Raw genomic sequence first — 11,264 nt, 5'->3', positions numbered from 1 at the left:
TCTGTCCAAACCAAGCTTCTTAGACTGGGGAGATTGCTCAGTGGTTATAAGTTCTTGTTGTTTTTGAAATGGAACCAAGTTCAAAACCGAGCACTCACATAGTGTTTCACAACATCCTTAATTCCAAGTTTATGGGATCTCGTGCAAATTTTCTGACACCTATGTTGACTAGGCAACATATTCCTGTAAGGAAAACACTCATAGACATAAAATAAATTAAATAAAAATTTCAAAACCTTAAGCAGAAATTTTATATTGCCTTTATTATTTTAACAGCTACTGCGATTTTCTGCAAGCCATTTCGTGTGATGGTGTTTAATGATGACCTTGGCTTTAAAACTGCACCACACAGAAAGTGAGGAAATTTTAACAACACAAAAGAGCACTGATACCCTTGTGTGTTTTGTTTTTATTGTTGTAGTTTTGCAGGGATTTATCTTTTAGGTAATCTCTGGAGTGTTATTTTGTCACACAGTGCATGACACTGTTTTTAGTGTAATATGTGCAGGGAGTCCAGGCAAACACAACTGTTAGCAGACTGCAGGTGAGTATGGTGATTGACAACACTCAGGCAACAGCAAATTCTGCAGGTTTTCAAACACTTTCCTGAAAAACGTGAAAATGATTCATTATTGGTAATATGTAGACACATACTATGGAATTATGTGTATATATAAATGAATGTATCCTACTTCTGTGTGAGTTATATACCATTTTATTTATTGCATTGTGTGATAGTATATGTTTTCTTTATTTTTATAGCACAAAAGACCATGATTTATTTAGATAAACCAAAAAAAAAATCTGCATGCTTGTAGGCCCTTGACTTCCTTCTTTGAGCTCTAAAGAAAAAATTAATTTCCTCCTGTGAGTGAATCTGCTTTGGCTGAACGCAAACATGGACCTGTGCCTGGAGTCATGGCTCAGAGCTAAGTGCTTCCTGCTCTCTATTAGATGCGGAGCTTAGATTCCAGTTGGCTTACAAATGCCTGCAGCTCCAATTCCAAGGGATATGAAGCCCACTTTGTCCTCCATGGACACCTGCTTGTTGTACACATGCACACACACATTATAATAATAATAATAATAATAATAATAATAATAATAATAATAATAATAATAATAATAATAAATAACAATAATAACTTTCCTTAAAAAGAAGCACCAGACTAATTATTTTTTACCATTTTTTTATTAATTTGTTCATATTACATCTTGATTGTTAGCCCTTCCCCTGTTTCCTCCCATTCTTCCCTCCCTCTCACTTCTCCCCTTCTCCCCTCCCCTATGTCTGTGATTGAGGGAGACCTCCTACCCCTATGTATGCTCTAAGATTATCGAGTCTCTTCTTGGTAACTTGCTATCCTTCCTCTGAGTGCCACCAGGCCTCCCCATCCAGGGGACGTGGTCAGAAAAGGGGCACCAGAGTTCGTGTGAGAGTCAGATCTCACTCTCCACTCAATGGTGGAGAATATCCTGTTCGTCGGCTAGGTCTTGGTAGGGGTTCGAAGTTTACTGCCTATTTCTCCTTGGCTGGTGCCTTAGTTTGAGGAGGACCCCAGGACCCAGATCTGCCTGTCATAAAGTTCTTCTTGTAGGTTTCCAATAGCACCAGACTAATTATTAAGAGAGAGAATACACTATGTCACATTAATAGAGAAAGAATACGCTATAATTTATGCTTATGTGTCCATATGCCTCTTCTCTAAATTCCTACTCTGTTCACACTTGGGGAAAATCACCCCCATTTATCTCCAGCTCTTCTCACTTCATTGTAGCCTAGTTTATATTACACTGAGACTCTAAATCCATATACCTGTGTGTCTGTCCATGCAAATTCTGTCTCAACAAAACTAGCAGATGTAGTATTCCTTGCAGCAGAAGCAGCTATCTGCTACTCAGCAACAGAGATCAGTAGACCAAGAACCTAGTGTCTCTTACATGGCTTATTAAGACTATTTATATTGGGAACTTGTTATTTTCTGATTAAAAAGAATACTGTATTCTTCAAGGTAATTAGGTCATCTGATATACATGATTTCTTCTAAGATAATATCATATATATTATCCTGTAACAATACAGATTTATTTACATCAAATTTAGTATGTTGTCATTTAGTACTGAATATTCATTTGCAATATTGAACAAAAAGAGAAAACAACAACTTCCATGTCATGACTCAGAAAGCTATATTCAAAACGATGTGTTCCACTCCACAGTGATAATCCAGTGGTGTGAGGTTGGTACAAGATGATTTCCATAATTTTAAGATCAATTTGGGCTAAAAGACAAATATCATGCCATTAGGACCTACAGAACAAGACTTTACCTCAAACAGGTGAATGAAAGTAAAACTATCATACAGTTAGAGATTGAAAAAGATCTATAAAAATTAAGAAAAATGCAGTATCAATATGAACAGTAAAATTGGCCAAAATATGGCAAGCAGAAAGGAGTGGCCAATAGAAGATCAAAGGTTTGCAGTTACCAATGTATAGACCTGGCATCATCTTTCAGTTTATTTTTTTCTTAATTTATTCATATTACATCTCAATGGTTATCCCATCCCTTGTATCCTCCCATTCCTCCCTCCCTCCCTCCCTCCCATTTTCCCCTTACTCCCCTCCCCTATGACTGTGACTGAGGGGGAACTCTTTCTCCTGTATATGCTCATAGGGTATCAAGTCTCTTCTTGGTAGCCTGCTATCCTTCCTCTGGGTGCCACCAGGCCTCCCCATCCAGGGAATGTGGTTAAATATGAGGCACCAGAGTACATGTGAAAGTCAGACCCCACTCTCCACTTAACTGTGGAGAATGTCCTGTCCATTGCCTAGATCTGGGTAGGCGTTTGAAGTTTATGGCCTGTATTGTCCTTGGCTGGTGCCATAGTTTGAGTGGGACCCCTGGGCCCAAATCTGCCTATCATAATTTTCTTCTTGTAAGTTTCTAGGATCCTCTGGATCCTTCAACTTTGCCATTCACCCATGCTTCTCTCATCTAGAGTCCCAATAGGATGTCAGTTTCTAATATTGTTTTCAAGCATCATGTTCACTTAAAGCATTGGTATCATACATTTAAGGTTATGAGTCCCTATCATCACTGCTTTATATTTTCTCAGAGGATTTTATTCTGCATCACTTTCATTCTACAAGGCTGAATTTCATAGACAAAAAAGAAGGAATAATTTTCCTCTTGGAAACTGCATAAATGTACCACAGTTTCTTTTTCCATTCTTCAGTTGAGGGACATCTAGTTTGTTTACAGAGTCTGGCTGTCGTATACTTACACATAGAACACAAAACAGCTATTAAAAACAAGGAAATCTTGACATTTACAGGAAAATGGATGGAACTAGAAATGATCATCCTGAGTAAGGTAACCCAGACTTAGAAAGACATGCATGGTATATACTCACTTATAAGTAGCTATTTGTAAATTTACCATAGTTTCTTTATCCATTCTTCTACTGAGGGACACGTAGGCTGTTTCCAGGTTCTGGCTATTATGAATAAGGCTGCTATGAACATGGTTGAGCAAATCTTGTTCTGTGCTGGAGCATCTTCTGGGTATATTCCAAGGAGTGGAATAGCTGGGTCTTGAGGAGCCCTATTCCCAATTTTCTGATATAGCGCCAGATAGATTTCCAAAGTGGCTATACTAGTTTGCATTCCCACCAGCAATGAAGGAGTGTTCCTTTCTCTCCACATCCTCACCAGCATGTGGTGTCACTTGGATTTTTGATCTTAGCCATTCTGCTATGTGTAAGATGGAATCTCAGAGTTGTTTTGATTTGCATTTTCCTGATAAGTAAGGAGGTTGAGCATTTCTTTAAGTGTTTCTCATCCATTTGATATTCCTCTGTTGAGAATTCTCTGTTTAGCTCTGAGCCCCATTTCTCAATTGGGTTATTTGGTACACTATGGAATACTACTCAGCTATTAAAAACAAGGATTTCCCTAAATTTGTGGACAAATGGATTGAACTAGAAATGATCATAATGAGTGAGTTAACCCAGAAGCAGAAAGACTCAAATGGTATATACTCACTTATATCTGGACATTAGCCCAAGGGGCATGTCCCAATAAAGTCTTCGCTTACCAGGAAAGTGGGACAGAGAAAAACTTCTTAGTGGGACTCCAGGTGAGAGAATCAAGGGAGAATGGGGAAATAGAAGGATCCAGATGGTCCTAGAAACCTACAAGTAGATCATTATGACGGGCGGACCTGGGCCCAGTGATCATGCTCAAACTATGGCACCAGCCAAGGACGATACGTGCAGTAAACTTCAAACCCCTAGCCCGATCTACCCAATGGACAGGACATTCTTCGTAGTTGAGTGGAGAGTGGGGTCTGACTTTCACACGAACTCTGTTGCCCCATATTTGACCACATCCCCTTGATGGGGAGGCCTGGTGACACTCAGAGGAAGGATAGCAGGCTACCAAGAAGAGACTTGATACCCTATGAGCACATACAGGGGGACGAGGTCCCCCTCAGTCACAGTCATAGGGGAAGGGAGTAAGGGGAAAATGGGAGGAAGGGAGGACTGGGAGGATACAGAAGATGGGATAACAATTGAGATGTAATATGAATAAATTAATAAACTATATTAAAAAAATAAGTGGCTATTTACCCAACATAAATGTCCTCTGAGAGACTCCACAGAGCAGAGGATAGGGACATTTGCTGGACTAGCTGCTGGACTCTAGGCACAGTACTGAGAATGGTATGGAAGTGTTGGGGCATGGAACCCAGAGGGCTCTGGAGCCCCATGAGGAGACCATGAAGGCCTATTAATCTGGACCCAAGGAGGCCTACACAAACTGTTGCACCAACCAAGCACAAAGTATGTAGTGAACCTAGACACCCTGTTCATATATTGCCAATGGAGAGCTCATTCTCATGGTTGTGGTTGGAAGCAGGGACTGCCTCTGACCTGAACTCGGGTGCCCAGGATTTGATCACTTCCCCTTGGCCATGTGGGCACACCGAGGAAGGGGAAGCAGGCTGTCCAGAGGAGATCTGGTAAGGTGGGGGAGGAGGTCCCCTTCTGTCAGGTCTAGGGTAGGGGAATAGGGCAGAAGAGGGAGGGAAGGTAGGAATGAAAAGATACAAGGGAAGGGATAACAATAGGGATGTAATCTGAATAAATTACAATAAATTAAAATTTTAAAAAGAAACTGCATAAACGTCAACAGTAGTTTGGCACATGTTGGTTGATCCTTATTTATATCAGTCTTTTGAGTCATTTGCCCAACAGTAAGTGAAAATTTATCTGCACTTGCCCCTGAATTTTATAATGATTCTTTGAAACCACTCAAATGCATACCCAAACTCTCAGTTATTGCATTAGTCTCTTTACATTTGAATTCTCATAGGTCTTGTGTAAGTGTTCAATTTCACAAATTTGCAAACATCATCTGTAGACTGGGTCTAAATTTAGGCATGCAGCTGAGATTTTAATTGAGCTCATAATGTGTAACAATGTAGTAATGCTATTTTGGAGCAAAGAGATAGAACATATTATTGTTAATATTTAAAAAACAGTTGTTATTAGTACATACCAATAAACAGTTGTGCTCTATCTAGTAAATTTTTATTGAAACTCATACTTAGAGTAAATGCAGTATTTTTCTCTGTTATGTGGACAAATCACCTAGCAGGATTGAGCAGTGACTTCATCTTAATAAACTTAGTTCAGCAGAAACTAAAAGACATCTATGCAATGGTTTACACATATATTAATGCAATAATGAACACATATTAGTGTTTGACAAGTAAAAAGCAAAATTGACATGGATATTTTGTTGGAGATACATCATCCATCCTGTAATATTATCACATTGAATTATACATGATGATATATTCTTTCCACCGTATCACAGGAAGTAAGCTTTGGATCAGCATCTTTGGAGTTAATGAGGACTCAGGAGGTAGACTACTATTCTAGGATAGCTGCTATTCTAGTTTAATTTCTGTTGCTGTGATACAATACCTTGGGAACAAGCAGCAGGGGATAATGGGATTTGTTTAGCTTACAGTCCCACGTTACAGTCAGTCACCTAGGGGAAGGCAAGATTGGGACTTGAAGCAGGTCACATCCACCATCAAGAGTAGGAAGAAGAAAATTTGTAAGTCCTTGTTTGTCTATTTGTTGCCCTCAGCTAGCTTTCTTCCCCTCTTATCACAGTGGTGCTGCCTACAAAGGTCTGGGTCTTTTTACCTTAATAAGCAATGAAGACAATTCCCCACAGTCATTTTTAAAAGCTAACTTGATCAAAGTAATTTCTCATGAAAACTCTTCTCTAAGGTGATTCTAGGTCATGTTAAGAGTTAAACTAACTAGAAAAGTTGATTTTCTTACAAGAGGAAAATGTGGACAGAAACATGCAATCATCCTCTGACAAGAAAGCAGACACTCTTAAGCTAAGTGACGTGGAAGACTGTAAGCAAGCTCTAGACGCTGTGGTGGCCACGATGATACAGATTCATCTTCACACCCCTCAGCAGCAGCAGACTTTGCTCACCACTTGCTTTGGGGAATCTACTCCAGAACCAAGTTTGTTTCATCTGATTGAGGTACCTCAGCACCCTATGTTTGAATATAATAGCCCTGGGAAACACATTACTGATCTCTCCTTAGTGAAATAAAAATAAATTATTATGATGAAAGAATATATAGTCAAAGGAATAATTAGCAAATGTTTGCATGTGACTGATGTTAATCAGTATGACTTTTGCGTTGAGCTGTCCTTCTGGGGAGGCCTGGTATGACTCTGTCTAGGAACAAACAAAACAAACCTCAGTGGATACTGATGTTGCAGCTGTTGAGTGACAGGCCTGAGATGCATCCTACCCTGAGTGTATTTCATAAACTTTCAATTTATGATGCTGTGTTATGGAAACTCATCTTCAAGTTCTACTTGCAAAGCATTCACTTATGTAAACGCTTTCTTACTACCAGTCAACTGGAACATCACCTTTTGAGATGGTTTACTTTTCTGTATCCCGCTTTCCTCCTTCCTTCCCCTGCTTCCTTTTTCCAGCTGTTTGACAATCCAAGAATACTTGTCTACACTCTCTTGTCCTTTTCCATCTTGCTCAATTTTCTTTCCTCTATAATTTCAGGGGTTTCGGTGTTGCTTTGTGTGTTTTTCTCAGACTTCTTTAAACCTGGGGGTTGGTGGTGCCTTTTGTGAGGTCATTTATAAATGTCTCTTTCAAGGTCAGTGCTCTCAGCTTACAAGGACAATTGTGTCTGCCTCTTTCACCACCAGATCAGCTCTTCCCCCCCCCCCCTCCACGATTCCTACACCGTGCCTGCTCACTACCTCTCTGCTGACTCTCAGCATTTTGGATAATAGCTGTGCTTATTAAATTTTCTGCAGATTCAACTGAATCCTGGGAATTTATGGTTATCATGTTTGCTGCTTTATCATCCTTATTTTGCATGCTTTATCTTTGGAATGCTAGCTTTTATTTCCATGAACTTCATCCCTACCTGCTGCGGCAGAGGATTCATCACCAGGTGCCCAGCATCTCTCTCCTGGGCTCTCGTGCTCTTCCATTTTCTCTGCCACTTGGCACAAACAGTCCAATTTTGTAAGAGTTATGGGTATTTTTGCCAAACAAGCATTGAAGATGCTTTTTTTTCATTTATTTCCAGTGCCCAGGTTTACTATTGTCCTGACTTGATTACTCCTTTCATCCAACAGGTCACAGAAGAAATTAATAACACCAGTTGCAAATAATGAACTCTCTGCACAGGTTTGTAAAGTTTGATCATGACCTCTGGCATGCCATCGACAAGAATGTATATGAAACAACAGGCACATTGAGAAGTAGTTAGGAAGTGACTATATCAAAGGAGATTTTCTTGCACAAGGGAGTTTAATGGGTTAATTGGGATATTGGTCTTATATTTCATAGTCTGTGGCAACCTGCAGTTACTCACTATATGCTGAGTCATGTCAGACTGTTTTTACCACGATAGCTGTATGCTTTGGTATGCAGTGTCTCATCTTACTAAAGCTTGGTTGTGATCCTGTCTTTATTCCAGACTTCACAATAGAGCAGTAATCCCTACCTCTTGACACTAACCTTTTCCAGCTACTTCAAGTTGATACTATTAACTTTCCAAATAATAGGAAACTAGGGTCATATTTCCTATATTTTTATTTGGAAACATATGCAGACAAATGTGAAAATATCTTTATGTGTGTGTATGTTGGTGTCCACATTTCAATAGGGATGTCTGTTTCATCACTGTACACCTAACTTTAAAAAGAATGACCTCTACTGAGCTTCCCCCTTTCACAAGAGCCCATCTATTGGTGTTTTCTTTGTGTAGCTCATATTTGGGGAGTTGTGATAGTAAAATTTTGTGAATGTAACTTCTGATATTTTTAGTATACCTAATCTCACAGAAAACTTTTTGTTCTTCTGAACCTTATAATATTTTTACCCTCTTCCTCTACAAAGATCGCTGAGGCTTAGGTAGAGAAGTTGTACTGTAGATGTACCAGCTGACACTCCACTGCTGTATTCCTGATTGGCTGTTAGTTTCTGTAATGGTTTATTGCAAGGAGAATTTCTGTGATGAGGGCTGAGAACTAAACTAACGTGTGAAATAAGGACAGACTTTTAGATTTTAGTTGGGTATTATGCTTGTTTAATAAAGTGATAGTTCTTCTCCAAGATCCAAAATTTCACTTGCCCTAGGTAGCTGGCTAGATTTCCAGTAGTAGGCATGATTTCTACTTGTTGAGCAGGGTCTTAAGTCCAACCCTACACAAAGAACTACAGGCAAATAAGAAATGTTGAGGGCAGGAAATAATCTTTCTAAGGAAGAGCGGAACAACTTGTTATCCTATACCAAATGATCAGCTTGGAAGACAAATCTGTGCAAGCAACATTATATAATTTTAATTATATGTATGTATACACTCATTCACATATGTACATACATAATAAAAAACATGAATTTGAAAGAGATCAAGGAGAAGTATCTGGGTAAGTTTGGAAGGACAAAAGGGAAGGGAAAATTATATAATTATAGTACCAAAACCGTTTTTTGAAAAGTTCCTATCACTAAACTTGGAGGTCATTGTTTTGTCTAGACTGGTTGGCCACAAGTCACAGGTCTTCACTGGTCTTCCCACCCCAGCACTGGGGTGATAGACACATGCAAATGTGCTCTCCGTTAAGATCGGTGCAGGAACTGTGACACCAGGTCATTGTGGTTGTCCAGCAAGCACTTTACCCTCTGCTTACCCTACTTCCCAGTCCTCAGTGTATCTTCTAAAAGTATGTTTGCAAAATTTATATAATTCTAACCTTATATATCAAATTGGTGATATAATGTTCAGTTAAGTAGGCTGAAAACAGAATGCTCCCATGCTGATTGTAACCAAGTCTTCTTTCTTCTGATTGAGTGCATGGAATTTAAGAGGAAATCCATCCTTACCTTGCATAGAAGGGGATCATACACGGCATGATATAAAACTTGTAGATTATCCAAGAATCTGCTCTTAATATAGGCAAAGTGCTTTGCCGAAGACACTGTCAGGAATATAAGGGATCATTTATGAAGCAGGAAAAAGAAATATGTGGCTCTTATTAGCTATTTGTACCATTACACAGGCAGTTAACACAAACAAACATACATGGATGGTTTGTGTAGTTCTCTCCAAGATTTGTGAAAATGATCCTCGTCTAGTTTACCGTGATGAAATGATGCATAGCCTCAAAATGAAGAGAGAAAACAAATAAAAGAAATCACCTGGGTAAATGTATTTTAGCTCATTGTGCCTTTTGGAATTTTATTGCTCTTCGCGTACTGACTAGTAACCAAAAACAGGATTCCTTCAGATTCCTGGGCAGTGTGCCACTGCTCTGGGCCAGGGGCCCTATAAAAATCATTAGCAATACATAAATTCTATCCAGTGGGCTTTCCTGAACATGTGCAAGTATTCACAAGGTTGGAGTACTGAACTACATATATCCTTCCCATCCTCTTCCCCTCCTTCACCCACAACCAGTTAGATGCCACTCTGTTGCTATGTGGTTATGCTGCACTCTGTGTCATATAAAGATTGATATGACATTCAACAATAAAAAAAATGGTGATTAGATGGACAGGATGGCCAGTAACAGCAGTAGAGGAGAGTTAGCATAGCTCTGAGTCTGTGAAAAGCGAGTCAAGTATGCTGTTTGTATATTATTTATTCTCTTATAGACACACCAGCGTGGATACCCTCCTTTGAGGAAAAGTTGGACTGAAACAAGTCACATGACCACCTTGAGGGACTGAGTATCTTTGCCTTCCTTCTCTTCTGAAGTTTTGTTATTTGTCTAGGTTGGTGAAATTCCTTTTCCCCATGCTTAAATTTTGTGTGTTTTGTGTGTCTCTCTTGAAGTTGTTTTCTGTTGAAAAGCTCCAGTATCACCTAATGGCCCACTGAAGCACACACATTCCTATGTGAACATGGATGTGTGCACACAAACACGCGTGAACCTGCACTGACACGTCTGTTAGAGAGAAATTGTTGCACAGCACTCAGCCATGGTGTATCCAGTGGCTACAGCCAGACACAAGCACAAGTCCCAAACATGTCTGTGTCCGTTGAGGGAAAATGAGGAAAGCAACTGCAGATGTGAGAGTGCATAGCATAGGCTTGTTGGCCACAAAGTACTAAAGGAAAAGATCTGCACTGAAACCACTTTTGGGGGCCGCTGTTTGAAACAACTTTCAGCCTCCATGATTTGTTCCATCCCACTGAACACATCTGATGCTCCTGATCCCAGAAACCACATTTTGCTTAAAGTCCCTAATTCCAAGTTTTAGGATTGGTGAAAATCAAAGAATACCTTCTTCTTTATACAAGCCAGAGAATAACCAATCTATTTTAGTGTGAATTATTCTACAAGAAAATATATTTTGTGTAAAAACACCTGCTAAAACATTTTCTAACCAGTGTTCTGTTTGAAGTAATAAATTTAATATATTTTTTTCTTTTTGAGCTCTTTGTTCTAATTCAAGTGTTTATCAAAGGCATTTCTTTTTTTCTTTTTATTTTCCATAAAAAAGTACAGAGAGCTCAAAACTTGAGGAATATATTCTGTACCTTGGCAGAATTTTATTAAATTATTCTAAACAGATGGGTGTCTATTTTTAAAATCTCTGGAGAAGGAAGATTCACACCATGTCTAGGTAGTCCTTTCTTGTTCCCGTTCTCACAAATCCTGTGAGGTTTCAATTTCC

This window comes from Acomys minous, assembly GCF_964271855.1.
Source record: "Acomys minous genome assembly, chromosome: 15".
Lineage (NCBI taxonomy): Eukaryota > Metazoa > Chordata > Mammalia > Rodentia > Muridae > Acomys > Acomys minous.
This window is presented reverse-complemented; position numbering follows the sequence as displayed.